The sequence below is a fragment of the Perognathus longimembris genome, chromosome 12 (genome assembly GCF_023159225.1).
Source record: "Perognathus longimembris pacificus isolate PPM17 chromosome 12, ASM2315922v1, whole genome shotgun sequence".
NCBI lineage: Eukaryota > Metazoa > Chordata > Mammalia > Rodentia > Heteromyidae > Perognathus > Perognathus longimembris.
The window spans coordinates 14560633-14580529 of NC_063172.1; positions in this window are offsets into that span (position 1 = coordinate 14560633).

The following is a 19897-nucleotide window of genomic DNA, read 5'->3' on the forward strand; positions in this document are numbered from 1 at the left end:
TATGATATTAGCAGTTGGTCTGTTGTATATGGCTTTTATTGTTTTGAGGAATGTTCCATCTATTCCTGTTCTCTCCAAAGCTTTTAATAGGTATGGATGTTGTATTTTGTCAAAGGCTTTTTGGGCATCGACTGAGATAACAATGTGATTCTTGATTTTAGTTCTGTTTATGTGGTGAATTACATTGATTGATTTACGGATGTTGAACCATCCTTGTGACTGAGGGATGAAGCCTACTTGGTCATGATGTATGATATTCTTGATCACTTTCTGGATCCTGTTAGCTAATATTTTATTGAGGAGCTTTGCATCTGTGTTCATTAGTGATATTGGTCTGTAGTTCTCTTTTTTTGTTGGATCTTTGCCTGGTTTGGGGATGAGTATGATATTAGCTTCGTAGAATGAGTTCGGGATTTTTCCCTCCGTTTCTATTTCGCGGAAGAGTTTGAGGAGTATTGGAATTAGCTCCTCACTAAAGGTTTTGTAGAATTCATTGGTGAATCCATCTGGGCCTGGGCTTTTCTTAGTAGGGAGGTTCTTGATTACCTCCTGTATCTCACCGTAAGTTATTGGTTTATTTAGTTGATTTATTTCTTCTTGGTTCAGTTTGGGCAGTTTGTACTTCTCTAAGAATTGATCCATTTCTGTAAAATTATTGTTTTTTGTTGAGTAGAGGTTTTGGAAATAGCTCCTTATGATTGTTTGAATATCGTGTGTATTTGTTGTAATTTTTCCTGTGGAGTCCCTGATTTTACGTATATGAGTCTCTTCTCTTCTTTTTTTTGTGAGTCTTGCAAGGGGTCTGTCAATTTTGTTTATTTTCTCAAAGAACCAGCTTTTAGTCTTATTTATTTGTTGAATGGTCTTTCTATTTTCAATCAGATTTATCTCTTCTTTAATCTTTGTAATCTCTCCCCTCCTAGTCGTTTTAGATTCTGTCATTTCTTGTTTCTCCAGTTGTTTTAGTTTCATCGTGAGGGTATTCACCTGCTCTGCTTCCATTCTTTTAATGTGGGTACTGAGTGCAATGATCTTGCCCCTCAGTACTGCCTTAGCTGTGTCCCATAGGTTTCTTTGTGATGTGTTTTCTTTGTCATTGTGGCTTATGAATTCGTTGATTTCATCTTTAATTTGATCTGTGGCCCAAGTGTTGGATAGCAGCGTGGGGTTTAGCCTCCAAGAGTGTGTATAGGCTCTGTGGTATCCTTTGTTGTTGAGGGTTACCTTTAATCCACTGTGATCAGATATAATACATGGGATGATGTCAATTCTTTTGTATTTGCTGAGGTTCTTTGTGTGGGCTATGACGTGGTCTATTTTGGAATATGATCCATGGGCTGCTGAAAAGAAGGTGTATTGGGTCTCTGTAGGGTGGAAGGTTCTATATAGGTCTGTTAGATCCATTTGGGCAATGGTGTTATTTAGGTCCTCAGCTCCCTTACTAATCCTCTGGGTGTTGGATCTGTCTCTTGGAGAGAGAGGAGTATTAAAGTCACCCACTATGATTGTGTTTGCATCTATCTTGCTCTGTAATTCTGTGAGAATTTGCTTGACATATGTCGGGCCTCTTTTGTTCGGTGAGTATACATTTATCACCGTGATGTCTTGATTCTGGATTTTTCCTTGTATCAATATGTAGTGTCCTTCTTTGTCTTTTTGAGTGGACTTTAAAGAGAAATCCAGCTTGTCTGAGATCAGGATGGCTACACCTGCCGTTTTGGTGGGTGCATTTGCTTGGTAGATCTTGCTCCATCCTTTCATTCGAAGCCTGTTTTTGTCCCTTGCTGTAAGGTGGGTCTCTTGTAGACAACAGATGTCAACTTTTTGCTTGCGGATCCATTCTGCCAGTCTGCTCCTCTTGATCGGGGAGTTTAAGCCATTTATATTTAAAGAGATCAAGGATAAGGGTGTTTTTTCTCCTTCCATTTTCTTGTTGGGCTGTTTTTTCCTGTTGTTTTTTTTTTTTTTTCTTCTTGTCTTTAGTGAGCTTGTGTTTCTGCTGGACTTTGGCTATTGAAGTTTCTTTCTGAATCTGTCTGTGTGTCTTTTACGATCTCTGTTGGGTGGGCTTCCCCTCTTAATATTCGCTGTAGGGCTGGTTTTTTATTCACATACTCCTTTAGCTCCTCTTTGGTGTGGAAAGATCTGGTTCTCCCTTCGAATGTGAACTCCAGTTTCGCTGGATATTTGATCCGAGGTTGTAAATTGTTATTCTGAAGTACTTGGATGGTGTTCTTCCACTCACTTCGAGCTTGGTAAGTTTGTGTGGATAAGTCGGATGTTATTCGAATCCTCTTCCCATTGAAAAAAGTTTCCTTCTTCGCTTTGGCTGAATTCAGAATTTGCTCTTTAATCTTGAGGTCTGTAGTCTTGAATATTATGTGCCTTGGGGTGGTTTTCCTGGGGTCTGGCCTGCCAGGTGTCCTATAGGCTTCGGTTACCTGGATGGGGTCCCCTGTGAGATTGGGGAAGTTTTCTGCAATAACTTTATTGAGAACATGATTAAGCCCTCTGCTCTGATATTCGGCTCCTTCTTCTATTCCAATTATACGCAGATTATATCTCTTGTCTTTGTCCATTAGTTCCTGGAGTAATCTTCCCTGAAGCTTCACCTTTTCTTGGAGTGTGGTCATTTTCTGGTTGTTGTCAGCTGCTTCATCGTCCAGGCGAGAGATTCTGGATTCCATATGGTCCACTCTTTGTGTTATGGTTTCAATTGCGGAGTTTATGGATGTCAGAGAGCTATTCATGGTTGTCATATCAGCTCTGATCGTGTTCCACTCTTTTGCACTCCCTCTTCCCCAGACAACCTCAACAACCCTCATTGCTTCATTTTCACTGCTGTATGCAAAATACTTTAGTATCTTTGCCTTCTTATATCTTCTCTGTCCTATACTCTTCCACACCAAACAGAATGTTTCACTCACCCAGCATTCATTTTGTGAAAATGCATGTTAATTGTTCAAAGGAGTGTCAACATTGTATTTCATACATGCATATGCCATACCTTACTTACAATAAACACACACAGAGGAATATTATTTAGCCTGAAGAAGAATGAATTTATATCATTTGCTGCAAGTGGATGGATCTGATGACCCAATTTTATGCTACTCTTCTCAGAAATGCCACGGTCATCGTCACCTTCTCCCAATAAATAATTCCTATTTACCTCTTGAGGCCTATCTGAAATATCTCTTCTGTAAAGCTTGCACCCATGCTCCTGAATAGATGCAATTTCTCTTACAAGTGAAGAACATAGAATCATGATTTTACTTAGCTTCTATTGTAATATATATCATTTACTGCCCTACAGTGTCCTGCTTTATTCCCTGACTATAGCCTCACCAATAAGCAAATGATTATATACTAATTGTAAAGTAGTTAGTTTTTTTGTCTTACTCAAATTAGAAGTTCTTACAGGTTCTGCAATATATAGGCCACAAATAAAATAGGTATTGATTGTAAAAAGGAATCTGATCCATTTCATTTTAAAGATACAGTTAAAAATTTTCACTCTAGTTTTTTTTTTTTTTTTTTTTTTTTTTTTTTTTTTTTTTTTTGGCCAGTCCTGGGCCTTGGACTCAGGGCCTGAGCACTGTCCCTGGCTTCTTCCCGCTCAAGGCTAGCACTCTGCCACTTGAGCCACAGCGCCGCTTCTGGCCGTTTTCTGTATATGTGGTGCTGGGGAATCGAACCTAGGGCCTCGTGTATCCGAGGCAGGCACTCTTGCCACTAGGCCAAATCCCCAGCCCTCACTCTAGTTTTAAAACGGATTCCATCCTTTCTATGGGATACTTTGGTATGAACCATCTAGTTTATCTTTCTTTCATGACAGTTTATCAAAATTGTAAAGAGAAGCACATGGACTTTTTCCGTAACAGTTTACATGGTGTCACTAAAACAATAGTGTAAAGATAAGGCTTCAGTACTGGGTCTAACTGAACTTGCAGCATGTCATAGAAGGCACAAGAGATGTGTCAAAGACCTTTGCAGATCAAGGACACCCACGTTCACTTACTTACATGCTATCACTTGACTAAGTTTAAGAAGGATCCCACTAGGTAGGATACCCTTACTCTTACCAAGTATTTCTCTTGCTGCTTCTTTCTGAAAATTAGAAGGGAATAGTTCATAATAGTGATAAGGTTGCAATGATTTATACATGTCATAGCGATTTGTTTGAATTTTACTCTGCTACACTAACAGATGCAGCTGTCACTAACTGCATATGACATAGAAAGGCTGTGTACATTGATATTTAAAACTCTGAAGAGAATATATCAATATGGTATTTCTGTCTCCATCTTTTATCTTTTATTGTTTCAACAGAAAAATTAAAACTATGTATTATTAGTGTGTGTGTATATATATATATAACACATGTTTTCTATAGACTACATGTGCATTGTGAAATGGTTAAACCACCATTAAATGGTTAAGCCTTTTTTGTGTGATGAGGATACTTCAAATTACTATTTTAACAATGTTCACAAATATAATACATTATTCACTATAGTCACCATGTTAAAAATTCCATCTGTTGAAGTTACTCCTTTTGTCTAACTGAAATTTTACATCATTTGGGAAAGGCTGCCATCGTCACTCACCAACCCTATACCTACCTGAAAGCCAGCAGCATTCTATTCTCTACTGCTCTAAGTTCAACATTTTTATATTTTACTTGTAATTCAGATCATAAAGTATTTCTCTTTCTGTGTCTGGCTTGTTTCCTTTTTTAAAAAAAAAAGCATCTTCTAGTTCCATCCATAAGACAATGCAGAGTTTTCTTTATTTCTAGGGAAGAATAGTATTCTATCTGCATATACACCACATGTTATTTATCTACTCATTCATATGGACACTTGAGCTGGTACTATTTCTTGGTTGTTAGGAATAATTTTGCAATAACCATAGGAATGAAGATATCCCTCCACCGTGTTGATTTGAATGTACATTCAACAGAAGGATGGATTGTTCATATTGCTAGTTCCTTTTTAATATTTTGTGACCTCCTTACTATTTTCCATAATGTCTCCATTAATTTATGTTCCCAACCAGGAGCAGGTGATTCTTTTCCTGTTCTTCTTGTCCTCTACAATACTTTTGTCTTTTTGGTGATAACCATTCTCAGAGGTTTGAGGTCATATCTCCTTGTGACTTTAATTTGCCTTTCTCTAATGATTACTGATATTTAGTAATTTTCATATACTGGTTGGCTATTTAAAGAAATTTCTATTTAGATTCCTTACCCACTTTCTAGATGGATGTTTTGCAAATATGCACTTACAAAATCAGAGTCTCTAATACCACCATGTCTTTGTTCTTGTGCAATAGTACTTACAGCACTGAGTAGCAGCTGAAGGCTAAGATACCCCAAGTTCTCCACAGGCTCCATCATTCCTTACAGTTCTAGCACCCATCCAGATAGACGCTGGTTGTCATACCTTCTTGGATTTAATTAACCACTTGCCCTCTGACTAGATTGTTGTCTCAAGTAAGTTGTTAGTTGATTTTTTTTTAATATCAGGGTTTTTTTTCCTCATATGAACCTAAGGTTCTGACCCATTTCATAACTTTTTGGGGGGCGGGGGTGGAGATTTAAGGAGACAATACATGAAAACAGCTTGAGACAACTCTTGGAGTTGAATAAGGGCTAAGTGTTAACCACATTACCTTTCATTATTAATATGACAGCATGCCAAGCATTTATATTCGCTGTGATTTTTAAGACGAAGTAACTGCAGCTGAATAATCAAAAGGACAATGACCCACTCTTATTTTCAGCCTTTGAAACAAGCAGCAACAAAACTCTTATTTCATCTCTTTTACTAGATAGTAAAACATTAATATTTGACATTTACATAGCACCTGCAGAACATAAAACAGCCGGGGTTGGTGTTTAATAAAGAGCCTCAAAGACTTCTACCTTAAGAACAGATCTCATAAAAATCAAAGCAAAATGACATTACTACTCTTTTTAAAGAAATGGCAGAATTGCATTTGAACAGAAAAATTGACCATAATAGAGCACAAGAAATTATCTACTGTTTCTTTCAAGTTCTACTACTCCCTCCTATGATATTGTATCTACATCAGAGAAAATTTCCTCAGAAAAGAAATAGAAATTGAATAATCAGATCCAATTTATCAGACTCAAATGAGACAGAAAGATACAATTTATTATAATAAAATGTATAACAAAGTCCCTTACCATTTAGAAAACTGACTGAAGAAGGAGGAAAGGAATCAAAAGAATCACTTACAATCCACTGACAGTGTGCTTTGTACCTGATTTCACAGAATTCTAACCACCCTAAATATGCACTAGTACAATCTACTACTGAGAGAGCTAAAGTTTGAACAGATTTTAAAAATATGAGACAATGAATGAATGGTGGACACAAGATTTCAATGCATTTCTCTCATGCATGAATAGCGTCATTCTTATTTACTATTCTACAACTCTATGGATGCTGAAAACCAAAGAAATGGACTAGCTCGTGAAAGTTGGGTCTGGAGGTTGAAACTGAGTCTTCACTCTTAACCTCTTTCAATGACATTGGTGCAGCTATTCCCACCCTTCCCTTTTGTAGAAGCTAGCATATTGGTAAAGTAGTTCAGGAGTGCTAAGCTATATGTTAATGCCTGAGACTAAGTGGATATTAGTAACTAGTGACAATAAACTGAAGATGGTGAAAAAGCTGTGTATGAAGTAGACCTAATGGAGAGTATTTTTCCATATGGGAATCTTTAGGAAGTAATAGAGATGATTAGAGTGGTTTGGGAATATTTTTTAACAGTAGACATTTGGAATGTCACCTTTACAATAGACAATAGGAGAGAATAGGAGAATGGAATAATAACTACTACTTGAAACTTGTGTTTAGGAAGACCACTCACCAAAGATATTGAATGTCCCTTCAGTCACAACATAGGAAAGACTGAAAACTTCTACTACAGATCAAGACTTTATTGATTAAACTAAACTAAAGCACTTACATTCTGCATTCCTAAAAATGTGCTTCTTAAAAATTATCTCATCTCCTGATGGGTAAGAGGTTCAATTTCAAGTTCCAAAAACCAAATTAATTTTAAAGTAAATTTAATTTTAATGGGAAATTTATTGACTCATGCCTGGAAAAAATAATAAAGTAGTATAGAAAAATCAAAGAGCTTCAGGAAATCAAGCATAATTTCAAGGAACTCAATTCATCAGAACTGGCTTAATCCCACTTCATCAGACTTGATCTCTAATTGTCTCAATTTGGCTTAATTCAATTATTACTGACACTGGTAATCAGTGCCCAACTTCACAACCCATGCAGCTGTATCAGTAGAAGAAATGCTTTTGCTCAAAGTTATTTACAAAGTCCTACAGAAGATTCCAGAGTTTGATGTACATCCTCCCCCTGGGAACAACACTTGAATCCTGGTGGGCTGTAGTGACTGGTTTAGCCTGGGACACGTGGTTGCCATCTGTTGGGGCCCCAAAGAGGTGATTGATGGCCTGACTAAGGGCCACATGCAATGTGGGAAAATACTTCTAAAAGAAAGGGGTATTTTACCTAGAGGAAGGGAGTGTCTGTGTGATGAGAAGACGAAAACCTAATAACAATCCCAGAATATTTTATTAATTATTTTAGAACATGAATAGTATATGTACAGGCGTGTATTTGTGTGGACATATTTGCCTATCTGCATTGTACAGTGTTTTCCTAGCTTGTAACCATCAGTTACATGATTTAAAAAACACGGTAGAAAAGAAGTCATGATAGAACTGAAAACATTTCTGGGCACTAATTCATCTTTTACTATGGACTTCGTCTAGGTATTTTCCCTATTAGAGCCAGTTTCATCTTTTGTTTAAGGCAGTTATCATGAAATCATGATACTTTTGAGCCTCCCACAGGAAATACTTAAGTTCCTGCACCACTGTACCAGCCCATGAGATTCCATCCTTACAGATGTGGGTCCCAGCTCATTTGAGTTTCTTGATTGTGAAAACTCCACTCTTTCCCATGGATTACTCCTTCCCAGGGATGGAATCTGTTTCTGGAATGATTTCACAGTTTCTATATTTCTGTTTCTTCCAATCCCAGATTAGACAATTCTCAATATTCTTACTGCCAAAAATAACTAATGTGTTTTAGTTCCCTGGGGTTATAAATATTATGGGGTAGCATTCTTATAGAGTAGTGATTTAAGCATTAATTTAGAAGTTAGTAAGAGATCTTTGCCGTCTAGTATTTGATTTTATGTTAAGAGCATACTACAGCATTATAGTTCTATTCTGTGTTAATATCCTTTATGTATTTGGTAATCATACCTTCTATGACTTCACCAGCCACACCATTGTTGACTAGAACAAAACTAAGGATGAGACCTAGTTGTACATCATTCAAACCCTCCTTTGAAATGGACTGCATGCTTTAAATCAACAATTTTTAAGCATCTTATGTCTTCCTGCAATTAGCATGCACAGTCTTCATAAAAATTATAAAAGTCTATGAGAATAAACTTAACTTTCATTTTGACAAAAAACATGCAATATTCTTTAGATGTTTTTCCTGCATCACAGTGGACTGAAAAAGAGAATTGGCTGTAGGTTGTAATTTTAACCCTGTTACTAATTAATTAATATGAGTGTAGTTGATCTACTGAACCACTCTACTTCATGGTTTCTTCTAGTACAATAGCTCCTCTTTGTAACTGGAATTCTGTTGTAGTTTCTCTCACAGAAAACTGAAACTGAATAGTAGCACATTCGGTATGGAGTTGGGTTTTTTTTTTTTTGTATATATGAATCTCTGGTAAAATTTAATTTATAAACTAAACACAGTCAGAGAGACAATTGTAAAATAGGACAGTGGCAAGAGTAAGCTGTAATAAAAGTTAGATGAATATGATCCCTTTCAAGGTATCTTGTTGTGGTCTATGTAGACTTCTTCTAATGGTGTGAAATGACAAAGAGGGTAATTTATGGGCTCTGTTTTGTATATTTGGATTTCAGCCTCCCAGCTTTTCCACTCTAGAGCCATCATTACTAAAACAGAGTTGCAGGAACACAAGCCCTATGACAGCTGATCTGATAACCAAAGCAGCTACTAAGTGACCAGTGGGTAAGTAGCAGTGGACAAAAGGATGATTCACATTCCTGAAGCGGGTGTAGAGTGGGAGGGCACAAATTTTAATCACAATGCTAGAGTAGAATGCAATGTGAAATTCATGAATTGTTTCTGGAATGTTCCATTGAGTATTTTCAGAACATTGCTGGTTATAGGTTACTGGTTCTTCAGATGGAAACCTAGGCTAAAGGAAATGAAAAACTTACACTAAGCAAAATCCAAGATTTCTTTTAGCTTAAGAATTTGAAATACAATGAATAACGTTTTCTTCACATATTTAATAGTACCACAATATTTTTGGGAGTATAATAGAGGATTTAGCATACATTAATGGTACACAGGGTTTGTTATGATTTTACCATACATGCAAATAAAATGGTTGGTTTGAAACTTAATATGTTTCCAAAAATAAGAAGCTGAATTTGGAGACTTTATGCTTCTATATTTAAGCAAGATAGCTGGTTCTAGCAAACCTGAGGGGATGAGGGAATCTCAAATGAAATGAATTTCTCAAAAATGCCATCCCTTCTTTGGTCAGTTTATTTCAAACCTAGACAAGAACTAGTCCAGCCACAACTGCAGTTGTAATGAATCTGTGCATCACTGTTTAGCATCAAGAGTCTGTGTTTTGTTTGATGCAAACATGATGGTATTCAAATTGTGGTAGTAGACTATGTTTTCCACTTGCCAACAAGAACATCCCGTTCAGTTAACCATGCTTTGTGGTTTCAAAAATTGCCGTACTGGCTTCCTGCTTGCTGCCTCTGCCTTGAAGACTTCAGACAATGTTGCTTGGATAGCTTTAGTAGCAGGTAGCAGAAGTTAGACTCCTAGATGTCTAGGAAGAAGCGATCAGTGGAAGGTATGAAAGCAATGACTATAGGTTAAGTGAAGGAATCAGCAGAGGCAACACAGGACAAATATAGGCAATGACAGGGGTTTGTGTCTATATTCTACATGACAAGAAATGTTCAAAGGGAACTGACTTGGTATTGCTATTGGTATATGCTTTATAATACAGAATACCAAACTATATACTATTGTATGACCAGACTGACATTTTAATAAAGCTATTTTTTATCAGTGCAGAAGACATGTTAGCATATATAATGCTGGTATGGGGATTATCACAATATTTTACGGAAGATCCAAGAATGTTTTGGATAGATTATTGCAATGGAAGTAGAGAAAACAGAATAGATATGCAACACAAAAAATAGACTTGAATGAAGACTATTTGAACATGTGATTGAAACAGGAAAAGGGGGCTAACATTTTTTAAGACTTACTTCATTTCTGTTCTTATCTTTGCCAGGTATCAATTATGTATGCTCAGAATTGGAATTAAATTCTCTGTTGTATGGAAAAGAAGTATTCTGAATAATGTTTCTTCTCCCATCTGTGATAGTATCATAAATTTCTTCCACCACAGAGATTTATTCCTTTGTTTTAAAGTTGTGCTAACCCATGTAACCTGCCTGTTTCTCCAGGTAACAGTACTGCAATGTATCCATTACCCTTTATTCTTCAGAAAGGAATTTCTAAGTAAAAGAAAAGTATTTAGTCAGAGTATTCTTTGGCATAACACTTTCCTTCTATGTTTATTTCAGTATATAATTTTAAGATTTTTAATGATGACATTTTCACTAGATATTTCTGAAAATAAATTATGCATGTTAAATATCTGTCAAGCTATGGGAACTTTTTTTTTTTTTTTTTTTGGCCAGTCCTGGGCCTTGGACTCAGGGCCTGAGCACTGTCCCTGGCTTCTTCCCGCTCAAGGCTAGCACTCTGCCACTTGAGCTACAGCGCCACTTCTGGCCGTTTTCTGTATATGTGGTGCTGGGGAATCGAACCTAGGGCCTCGTGTATCCGAGGCAGGCACTTTTGCCACTAGGCTATATCCCCAGCCCTATGGGAACTTTTTAATGTAACTTCAATATACTACCACAGATATTTAAGGAAATTTTTACTTGATGTATGCAACCTTCGTCATCTCAGAAAAGTATCTCCACATTAAGAAAAAGGATGTTAACTACAGAAGACCTTCACCACTTGAACTGCATAAAGATCACTGCAGTTCTAAGGAACTGCCACTGAAAATTCTCTGAAAAGTCAGAAAGGTTTTTGATACCTTCAGTTTTAAAAGTGAATAAAAGTGGAGTGGTATGGGGAAATTGAAAGATATAAGATATTTAAAGGCTATTGTTTTACTCTAATTTTTACTTTGAGAGCAATGGATTACCATTATAGGAAAGGAATGAAATTCCACATCTGGCATAGGCTGGCTGTAGGAGAGGTCAAAGCAGATGGGCAGTAACCAGTTAGAACAGAGTAAAGTGAGAGTTAATGCTGGCTTTGGGGAGACAGAGAATCACATAGGTTATCACCTTGAATGAAGGTCCTCCTTTGTTACCACTTAATTCTCACAGCAAAAGCAACAGAACTTTGCAACTCAAGCATGTCTAATGGGGGAATTGAATCCAACTAAATTAAATTGAAACTTGGAAACAAAAATGCTGTTCCCTCAGAGTCAAGCACAGAAACTTCTACAAGAGCTAAACACCTTGGCTTGACATCTTAGCAACAGGACTGGGACAACTCATCCTTCCTCTCTCTGGTACTGTTTTTGTGTGTTGATTTACTTAAATTTTATTGTAAGGTGAGGTACAAAGGGTTACAGTTTCATAAGTCAGGTAATGAGTTCATTTCTTGTTGAACAGTGTTATCCTCTCCCTTTTCTGGTAAGCATCTACGTGGCACAACTTCCCAGTAATACAGGGTAAAGCCCAAACCCAGAAACAACACAGCCCAAGGCAGGGCCCTGTCAGTTACTTCTTGCTCATGTCAAGCCAAGAAGTTAATTGGGTGTTGTTCTCTGGAGGGCCTGACCCAGGGCTGAGCCCCCGGCAGACAGTCAAGAAATCCATGAGAATGGAGTGATTATAAAAAGAGACAATGTTGGCAAGAAGAAGTAATAAGTGTCAGGTTTAGGCTGAAATCATGATGCTGCCATCTTTGGGGACTTGTAAAGAAAAAAGAGGGGGGGGCTAATGAAGCACTTCCTGGAATCAGGTAAAGAGAATGATAGAAACCCATTGAAAAATAACAGCGGCCATTGTATATTGGAAACTGTGGTTCCCACTCCCAGATCCCCCTGATTTGAAATGAGGAGCTTCATCCAGTTGCTGTGAGTGTTAGGAACTGTGCTAAGCTGAGGAAAGCCATCTTGCTTGAGGTCCAACCTCTTCTAGGAGGTGAGCTCAAGATGGAAACAGACCATCCTTGCCACCACACAGAAGCTCTACTCCTGTCTCTGCCCATCTCCACTACTCAGAGGAGTTTGTCCAATGGGGACATGCCAGCATACAGCATACCTTCTGTAGGCAAGGATCCTTCCCACAGTCTAGTTCAAGGTTTGACCTAAGACATACTTGTCGAAAGAAAATTATTTCTGTAACTCAAATAGCAAAGAAAGGTTTCATTCAAGGATCTCCTAAAGACTGGTAGGCCCAAGTGAAGCAAGGTCAGGGTTTTTGATAGAACCAGGGGGAGTTTAACACCTACGTATAAAGTTTGGGCTTAAATAGAAGTTTCAACTCTAACTATGCAATCCATTCTTGTTGACAGGGTCCTTGTTTATCCTCCTTAGTGCAATCACAATACCCATCAGCAGATTCCCACACATACATTGTTTTAGAAATATTGTGGCATATCAGTGAATGCTAAGTTCAGATATGAGGACAGATAGCAAACAAAGAAGAATGGAGAGAGAGAGAGAGAAAATAAAGCAGGGGTATATGGAATGGGGTGTCTCTGTCTTGTTTTTGTTATTTATTTTAAATATGTTTGCACACTTGCTATGGTCCCCACTCTGTTGTAAGTGTTTTGCATAACGTATGTCATTCTATCTCTTAAAAGTATGACACTTCATTGCTATTGTTATATGGGAATTTGATTGCAAGATACAGAGAAGCCACATTTGACAAGTTGAATCTGGCATGTTTATCAGTCAGCCAGTGACTGCGTGTGGACACATGTCCCCAGAAAACTTGCAGCCTCAATACACTTAACTCTGCTAGAGAACTGAGCCATGGGTGTAGTAAAGCAAAGAAAGCACAGATAAACAGTCTCAACAAACCAGATCAACTCTAATGGCAAGTTGAAGAGGGATGCGATCATGACCTGAGGAGAGTAAGGAGACCCGAGGCATGGTACAAAATGGTAGCTGAGCTGGTAGGGCCTAAGTAGGGTCATGGACAGAGGGCAGGGTCACAGAGAGCTTGAGAGTCTCCTAGTTCATGGTATAGGTCTGGCCAGTCCAGTAACCTATTGTCCAAGTCCCTGCCCATGTCTCTAGGAATTCAGGCACACCTATCACCTGGGAGTAGGACCTCCCCTTCATCCACCAAGAAGCCAAGATGGTGCCAGTTATGCCCAGTATCCTTATTTCACTATTTGCCACTAGGCCCTTGCCCCACACTGCTCATAAATAGGCAACAATCTCATCAAAGCCAATGACAAGAGTGCTGATCTCAGTGAGTTCCACATTTATGTTTTTGTTTCCCTCTGATGAGGACAGTTTGTTGCTGTCATTTATATTGCATTTATATTGCATTTCATGTATGTGTTGTAGTTGTTTTCTAATCTTATGGTGCCTTTGATATAAAGATGCTATTTGACAGAAAATAGAACTGAAGTCCACTCAAAGTGAGACAGACATCAAGCACACCATGAACTTAAGAGTAGAAACCAGAGCTCTTTTAGCCCAAGAAATTAATCTTAACCTCATTGTTGTAGCTGAACTTATGAGTTGCTTGCAAATTTCAGTATGTCATGGGAATTTTATGGCCTAATCAAATATTTTTACAAAGTAATTGAGTTAGTAATTGATTTGTCTCTCCTATAAAATATAAAGATGAGTGCAAAATAGTCTCCTGTGTTTAGAAGACCTTTCTGCAAGCCATTGTTTTACTTATTATTCTATTTTTAAATTACTTCAGCATGAAAACAAAAGTATATTCACTCAACTCGGAGCCCTATATTTAGTGAAATCAATAGGCAATTCTTAAACACCAGAAATTGCAAGACAGCCAAAATAATATAAACTTGCTATATGCTGATTTGTCACGTGCATTGAAAAGCAGTGGGAAAAGCAATTTCCTTATTTTAGACTGTCATTTTCGTTGAAATGAAGTTAGGATGTGAAATTTTTCCTTTGAACAACTGTGGTTTTGTGGTTTTGCTGAATCTGTGCAGTATATAATTAATGGGTTTGTAGTTATGAAGAGTATTACTAATATGTATTCAAACATATGTTACAAGCACAAGAACATTCAAGCAGTACTAGGAATTTGGGGAAAAAAATCTCAACTGTGGAAGATGCTAAGTAAAGAAGATTCTGCCTTTGCAACAAATTGATTTATGTTTTAGTTTAATATAATGACTACTTCGTAAAGAACTGTAATGCATATCTGATAATTTATCTCTATTATCTCTTTTGGTATCTTCAGCCTCTAAGTTAAGTAATGAATGTTTACAAACTAATATAAAGAAAGTACAGAGATATTGGCCACTTATTGGCTTCTGATTCTAGCCTGTTACAGGAATGATTTAATGCTTCTGTTTCTTTATTAGGCATGTAAAGACAATGGTAATATATATTTCAATGATTCTTATTTTACAGTACAATACGATGCTTGCCAGGCACCAATGGTTCATGGCTGTGATCCTAACTACTCAAGAGGCTGAGGTTGCAGAACTAAGGAAATGGAAAAACCTCCCATGCTCCTGGATTGGGAGGATTAATATAATCAAAATGGCAATATTGCCAAAGGTTATCTACAAATTCAATGCAATACCCATTAATATCCCAACACCATTTTTGAATGAAATAGAGGAAGCAATCCAGAAATACATATGGAACAATAAAAGACCCAGAATAGCAAAAACAATCCTAAGCAGAAAGAACAGTGCTGGAAAAATTACAATACCCAACTTCAAGCTGTATTATAAAGCTATAGTAATAAAAACAGCTTGGTATTGGCACCGGAACAGGCCTGAAGACCAATGGAACAGGATTGAAGACCCAGAATTAAACCCACAGAACTATGCCTACTTAATCTTTGATAAAGGAGCTAAAACAATAGTATGGAAGAAAGATAGCCTCTTTAACAAGTGGTGCTGGCAAAACTGGCTCAACACATGCAACAAACTAAAACTAGATCCTTATATATCACCCTGCACCAAAATCAATTCCAAATGGATCAAAGACATTGAAATTAAAATAGGTACCCTGAAAACACTAAAGGAAGGAGTAAGAGAAACACTTGGGCTCCTTGGCACAGGACAGAACTTCCTTAACAAAGACCCAGAAATGTGACAAATCAAAAAAAAAGGATGGACAAATGGGACTGCATCAAACTGCAGAGCTTCTGCAGGGCAAAGGACATAGCTCGCCAGATAAACAGAAAGCCCACAGATTGGGAAAAGATCTTTACCGGCCATTCAACGGACAAAGGCCTCATATCTAAAATATACGCAGAACTAAAAAAATTACCTTCTTCCAAAACAAAACCGCAAAGAACCAATAGCCCCCTCATCAAGTGGGCTAAAGACTTACAAAGAGACTTCTCTGATGAGGAAATGAGAATGGCCAAGAGAATATGAAAAAGTGCTCTACATCACTGGCCATAAAAGAAATGCAAATCAAAACAACATTGAGATTCCATCTCACCCCAGTAAGAATGTCATATATCAAGAAAACTAACAATAGGGCTGGGGATATAGCCTAGTGGCAAGAGTGCCTGCCTCGGATACACGAGGCCCTAGGTTCGATTCCCCAGCACCACATATACAGAAAACGGCCAGAAGCGGTGCTGTGGCTCAAGTGGCAGAGTGCTAGCCTTGAGCAAAAAGAAGCCAGGGACAGTGCTCAGGCCCTGAGTCCAAGGCCCAGGACTGGCCAAAAAAAAAAAAAGAAAAAAAAAGAAAACTAACAATAACAATTGTTGGAGGGGATATGGCCAAAAGGAAACCCTACTTCATTGTTGGTGGGAATGTAAACTGGTTCAGCCACTCTGGCAAGCAGTATGGAGATTCCTCAGAAGGCTAAATATAGAACTTCCCTATGACCCAGCAGCCCCACTTTTGGGTATCTATCCAAAAGACCACGAACAAAATCACAGTAATGCCACCAGCACAACAATGTTCATTGCAGCACAATTTGTCATAGCTAGAATCTGGAACCAACCCAGATGCCCCTCAGTAGACGAATGGATCAGGAAAATGTGGTACATATACACATAGAATTTTATGCCTCTATCAGAAAGAATGACATTGCCCCATTTGTAAGGAAATGGAAGGACTTGGAAAAAATTATACTAAGTGAAGTAAGCCAGACCCAAAGAAACATGGACTCTATGGTCTCCCTTATTGGGAATAATTAGCACAGGTTTAGGCAAGTTGTAGCAGAGCATCACAAGAGCCCAATAGCTATACCCTTATGAACACGTAAGATGATGCTAAGTGAAATGAACTCCATGTTATGGAAACAATTGTTATATCACAGTTGTAACTACTTTCAACGTCCCATCTGTATCTGGAGCTTCTATTATTTTTTTAAAATGTGTTAAGCAATTTTATTAGAAAGATTTGCTTAATGAAGTGTAGCATAATAGTTCCCAGTTTTTTATTGAGCACATACATACACAAATTAAAGAGGTAGATGTGTGTGTGTGTGTGTGTGTGTGTGTGTGTGTGTGTGTGTTGGGGGGCGGGGAGGGGGGTTGGCTGCCTGAATCTCAATCAGTCTATTTTAGCCTGATAAAGCTAGGGTGACTGACATGCGCAAGCCACACCCAGCATCTTTCCATTGAGATGGGGATTCATGAACTTTTCTGATGGGCCTGGACCAGGCTTCTCCCATCTTTTGCTCCCCAAGAAGCTAGGATTATGGAGGTATTTGTTTATGTTTAACAGTGTTTGTTTGTTTTAGCTAGCCATGAAATATATGCAATCTTGTAACAATTTGGTGGGGTTTTTTTGTTTTTGTTTTTGTTTTTACTTTCCTACACCAGTTTTATTAAAACACAAATAAGTGTTTTTCTTTCTGTAATGGCAAATGATTCCAATAATGCTGAACATGAAGGGTTTTTTTTTTTTTTTTGGTCAGTGTTGAATGAAACACAACCTTTACAATGATATAACCACAATGACATAATAAATACTGATATCACCTTTTATTGTTTTACCAAGAATAAGCTTTATTCTCTTGGCATCTTCTGATCATCTGGACTGGGAACATTAAATTGAAGGTCACTGTAACTTCTTTGCTGTATCTTAAGAGATTGAGTGACCTGAGATAGATTATATTTAATTCAGCTTTGGTTTGTGTATATCAGGGATAGAGAATTCAGATTTTACTTGGAAAGCTTTAGTTCTGGTTCAGATCTATCTATCTATCTATCTATCTATCTATCTATCTATCTATCTATCTATCGTGTGTGTGTGTGTGTGTGTGTGTGTTTGTGTGTACACTGTTACTGGGGTGTGGCTTTTTCACTCAAGACTGGCACTTAAGTTACACTTCTATTTTCAGCTTTTAGCTGATTAACTGGAGATAAGAGTGTCCTAAATTTGTCTGCCTGGGCTGACTTTGAATCCTCAGATCTCAGCCTCCTGAGTAGCGCCTTGCTTTTTTTTTTTTTTTTTTTTTTGAGATTTCTTGAATTCTGCATCTGTGATAAGGATAGAACTAGCTATTCTGTTGCTCAAACAAATATTGGTTTATCTACTATGTGTTAATTGCAGTTCCAAATTCATAGAAGTGGGATGCTTACATATTCTAGGCAGCTTAAAATAGTAAGAGTTTATCTTAATCTTGAAGACATTTATTTCTGTACTTTGGAAGTAGTGATTTGAAATTCTTTTTTTTAAATTTAACTTATTTATTAATTGAACACAAATTTTTTGACAAGGTGTTGTGCAAAAAGGGTACAGTTACATAGTAGGGCAGTGTGTACATTTCTTGTGATATCTTACGTCCTGATTTTCTATCCCTTCTCTAGGTCAGGTAGATATATATACAATATACAATGTATCAAGAATATATACAGTAGCCACGTGGCCACACCCAAGAAAGCTCACCTAGGGCTTTAAATGCAATGTCGATATTAAACAATATGTCGACAGTAGTCTTATATGAACGTACATACATAGCTTTTGAGCTATTGTATTCCCCTGAGAGGTCAATTTTTGACCTTTATATGTTGAGTAATTGTTTGGTTTTAGTTACATACTGTTGGGTCGCTGCCCCAATCCTGTGGGGAATACTATTTTGACATGTAGCTTCTATTATTGATGATGTTCTTGTATCACCTTCCTGTGGTTGTACCTACACTATCTCTGTAATCTTATCTGAGTATATTGGAAACCGTGTATACTGGTATTAGAAGTAGGAAATTGAAAGGGAATACCAAAATTGAGAGACACAGGGTAAAAAAAGACAAACAACTACAAAAGCAATACTTGAAAAACTGTTTGGTGTAAGTGAACTGAACACCTCAGGGGGGGGGGGAAGGGAAAGGGGGAGGAGGGAGGTATGGGGGACAAGATAACAAACAGTACAAGAAATGTATCCAATGCCTAATGTATGAAACTGTAACCTCTCTGTACATCAGTTTGATAATAAAAATTTGAAAAAAAAATTTAAAAAATAAAGTACAACTATCAAAAGAGAAAAATGCAACTACCAGCTAATTTTAATTCTCTTTAAACCCAGGTTCATAAAGTATCATTTCTAAGCTAACTGTATCTCAATGAATATTTATTTGAACTGAATTTATCTTTCATTTCACAATGCCTTGCCACAATCAAACTCGAGAAAGTAAGTAAACAGTCGCCATCTCCCATCAGCATGATTGATGGGGGACAATAAAGTAGGGTATATCCTAAAGATTAGCGTCATCAGCTTTTATGTGGGGCTTATTATTGAAGTTCTCATCTTGGAGAATAAATGTGCATACTAATACAGAGATTTCTTCTTTACAGAGTACCTTCGTTACAAAGGTACTCTGAAGAAAGGAGGGTGAGACCAACTCATCTTGGTTTCTAGATTACTAATTTTTTTTGACCTCAGGAAATTATGAACATCCTCTGTCATCTAGAACATGTGGGAAAGTAATACACCCATCATAAAAAATAGTGTTCTCTTGAGGATTTGTGGAAGCACTTCTAAAAACTCTTGAGGATTTGTGGAAGCACTTCTAAAAACTCTACCAAGTAAATGGCTATACATATTAATTCCACAGGCGATGAAAGGATGAAGTTAATCCATCGGTTTTTATTGATATTTTACTTCCTGTGTCCAATTATTGTTTAATAAGTATATAAATTCTGTCATTATTGTGTGTACGTGTAGATTAAATAGCTAAATCACCATCGTTATATTTTCAGTTTAATTGCCTTTTACTATATCATGAAATCTGTACCAATTATCCTTAGGCTAAATCCCAAATCTCATTTACTAGGTCTATACCATGGTACAAATCCATTAAGCCTTAATTTCCTTACATGTGCATGATAAATAAAAGTATTATAGAAAGATTTAAAAATAATATGTAGAATGTAACATGCCTAAGTACAAGATTGCACACTGAAAAGATGGAGTTTTCCAGAAATACTGCCAAATCACACAGCATTATTTTTCATTCAGTTTTCTTCAACTATATAATCTACATATGACTTAAATGTGATAATGCAAGGAATAG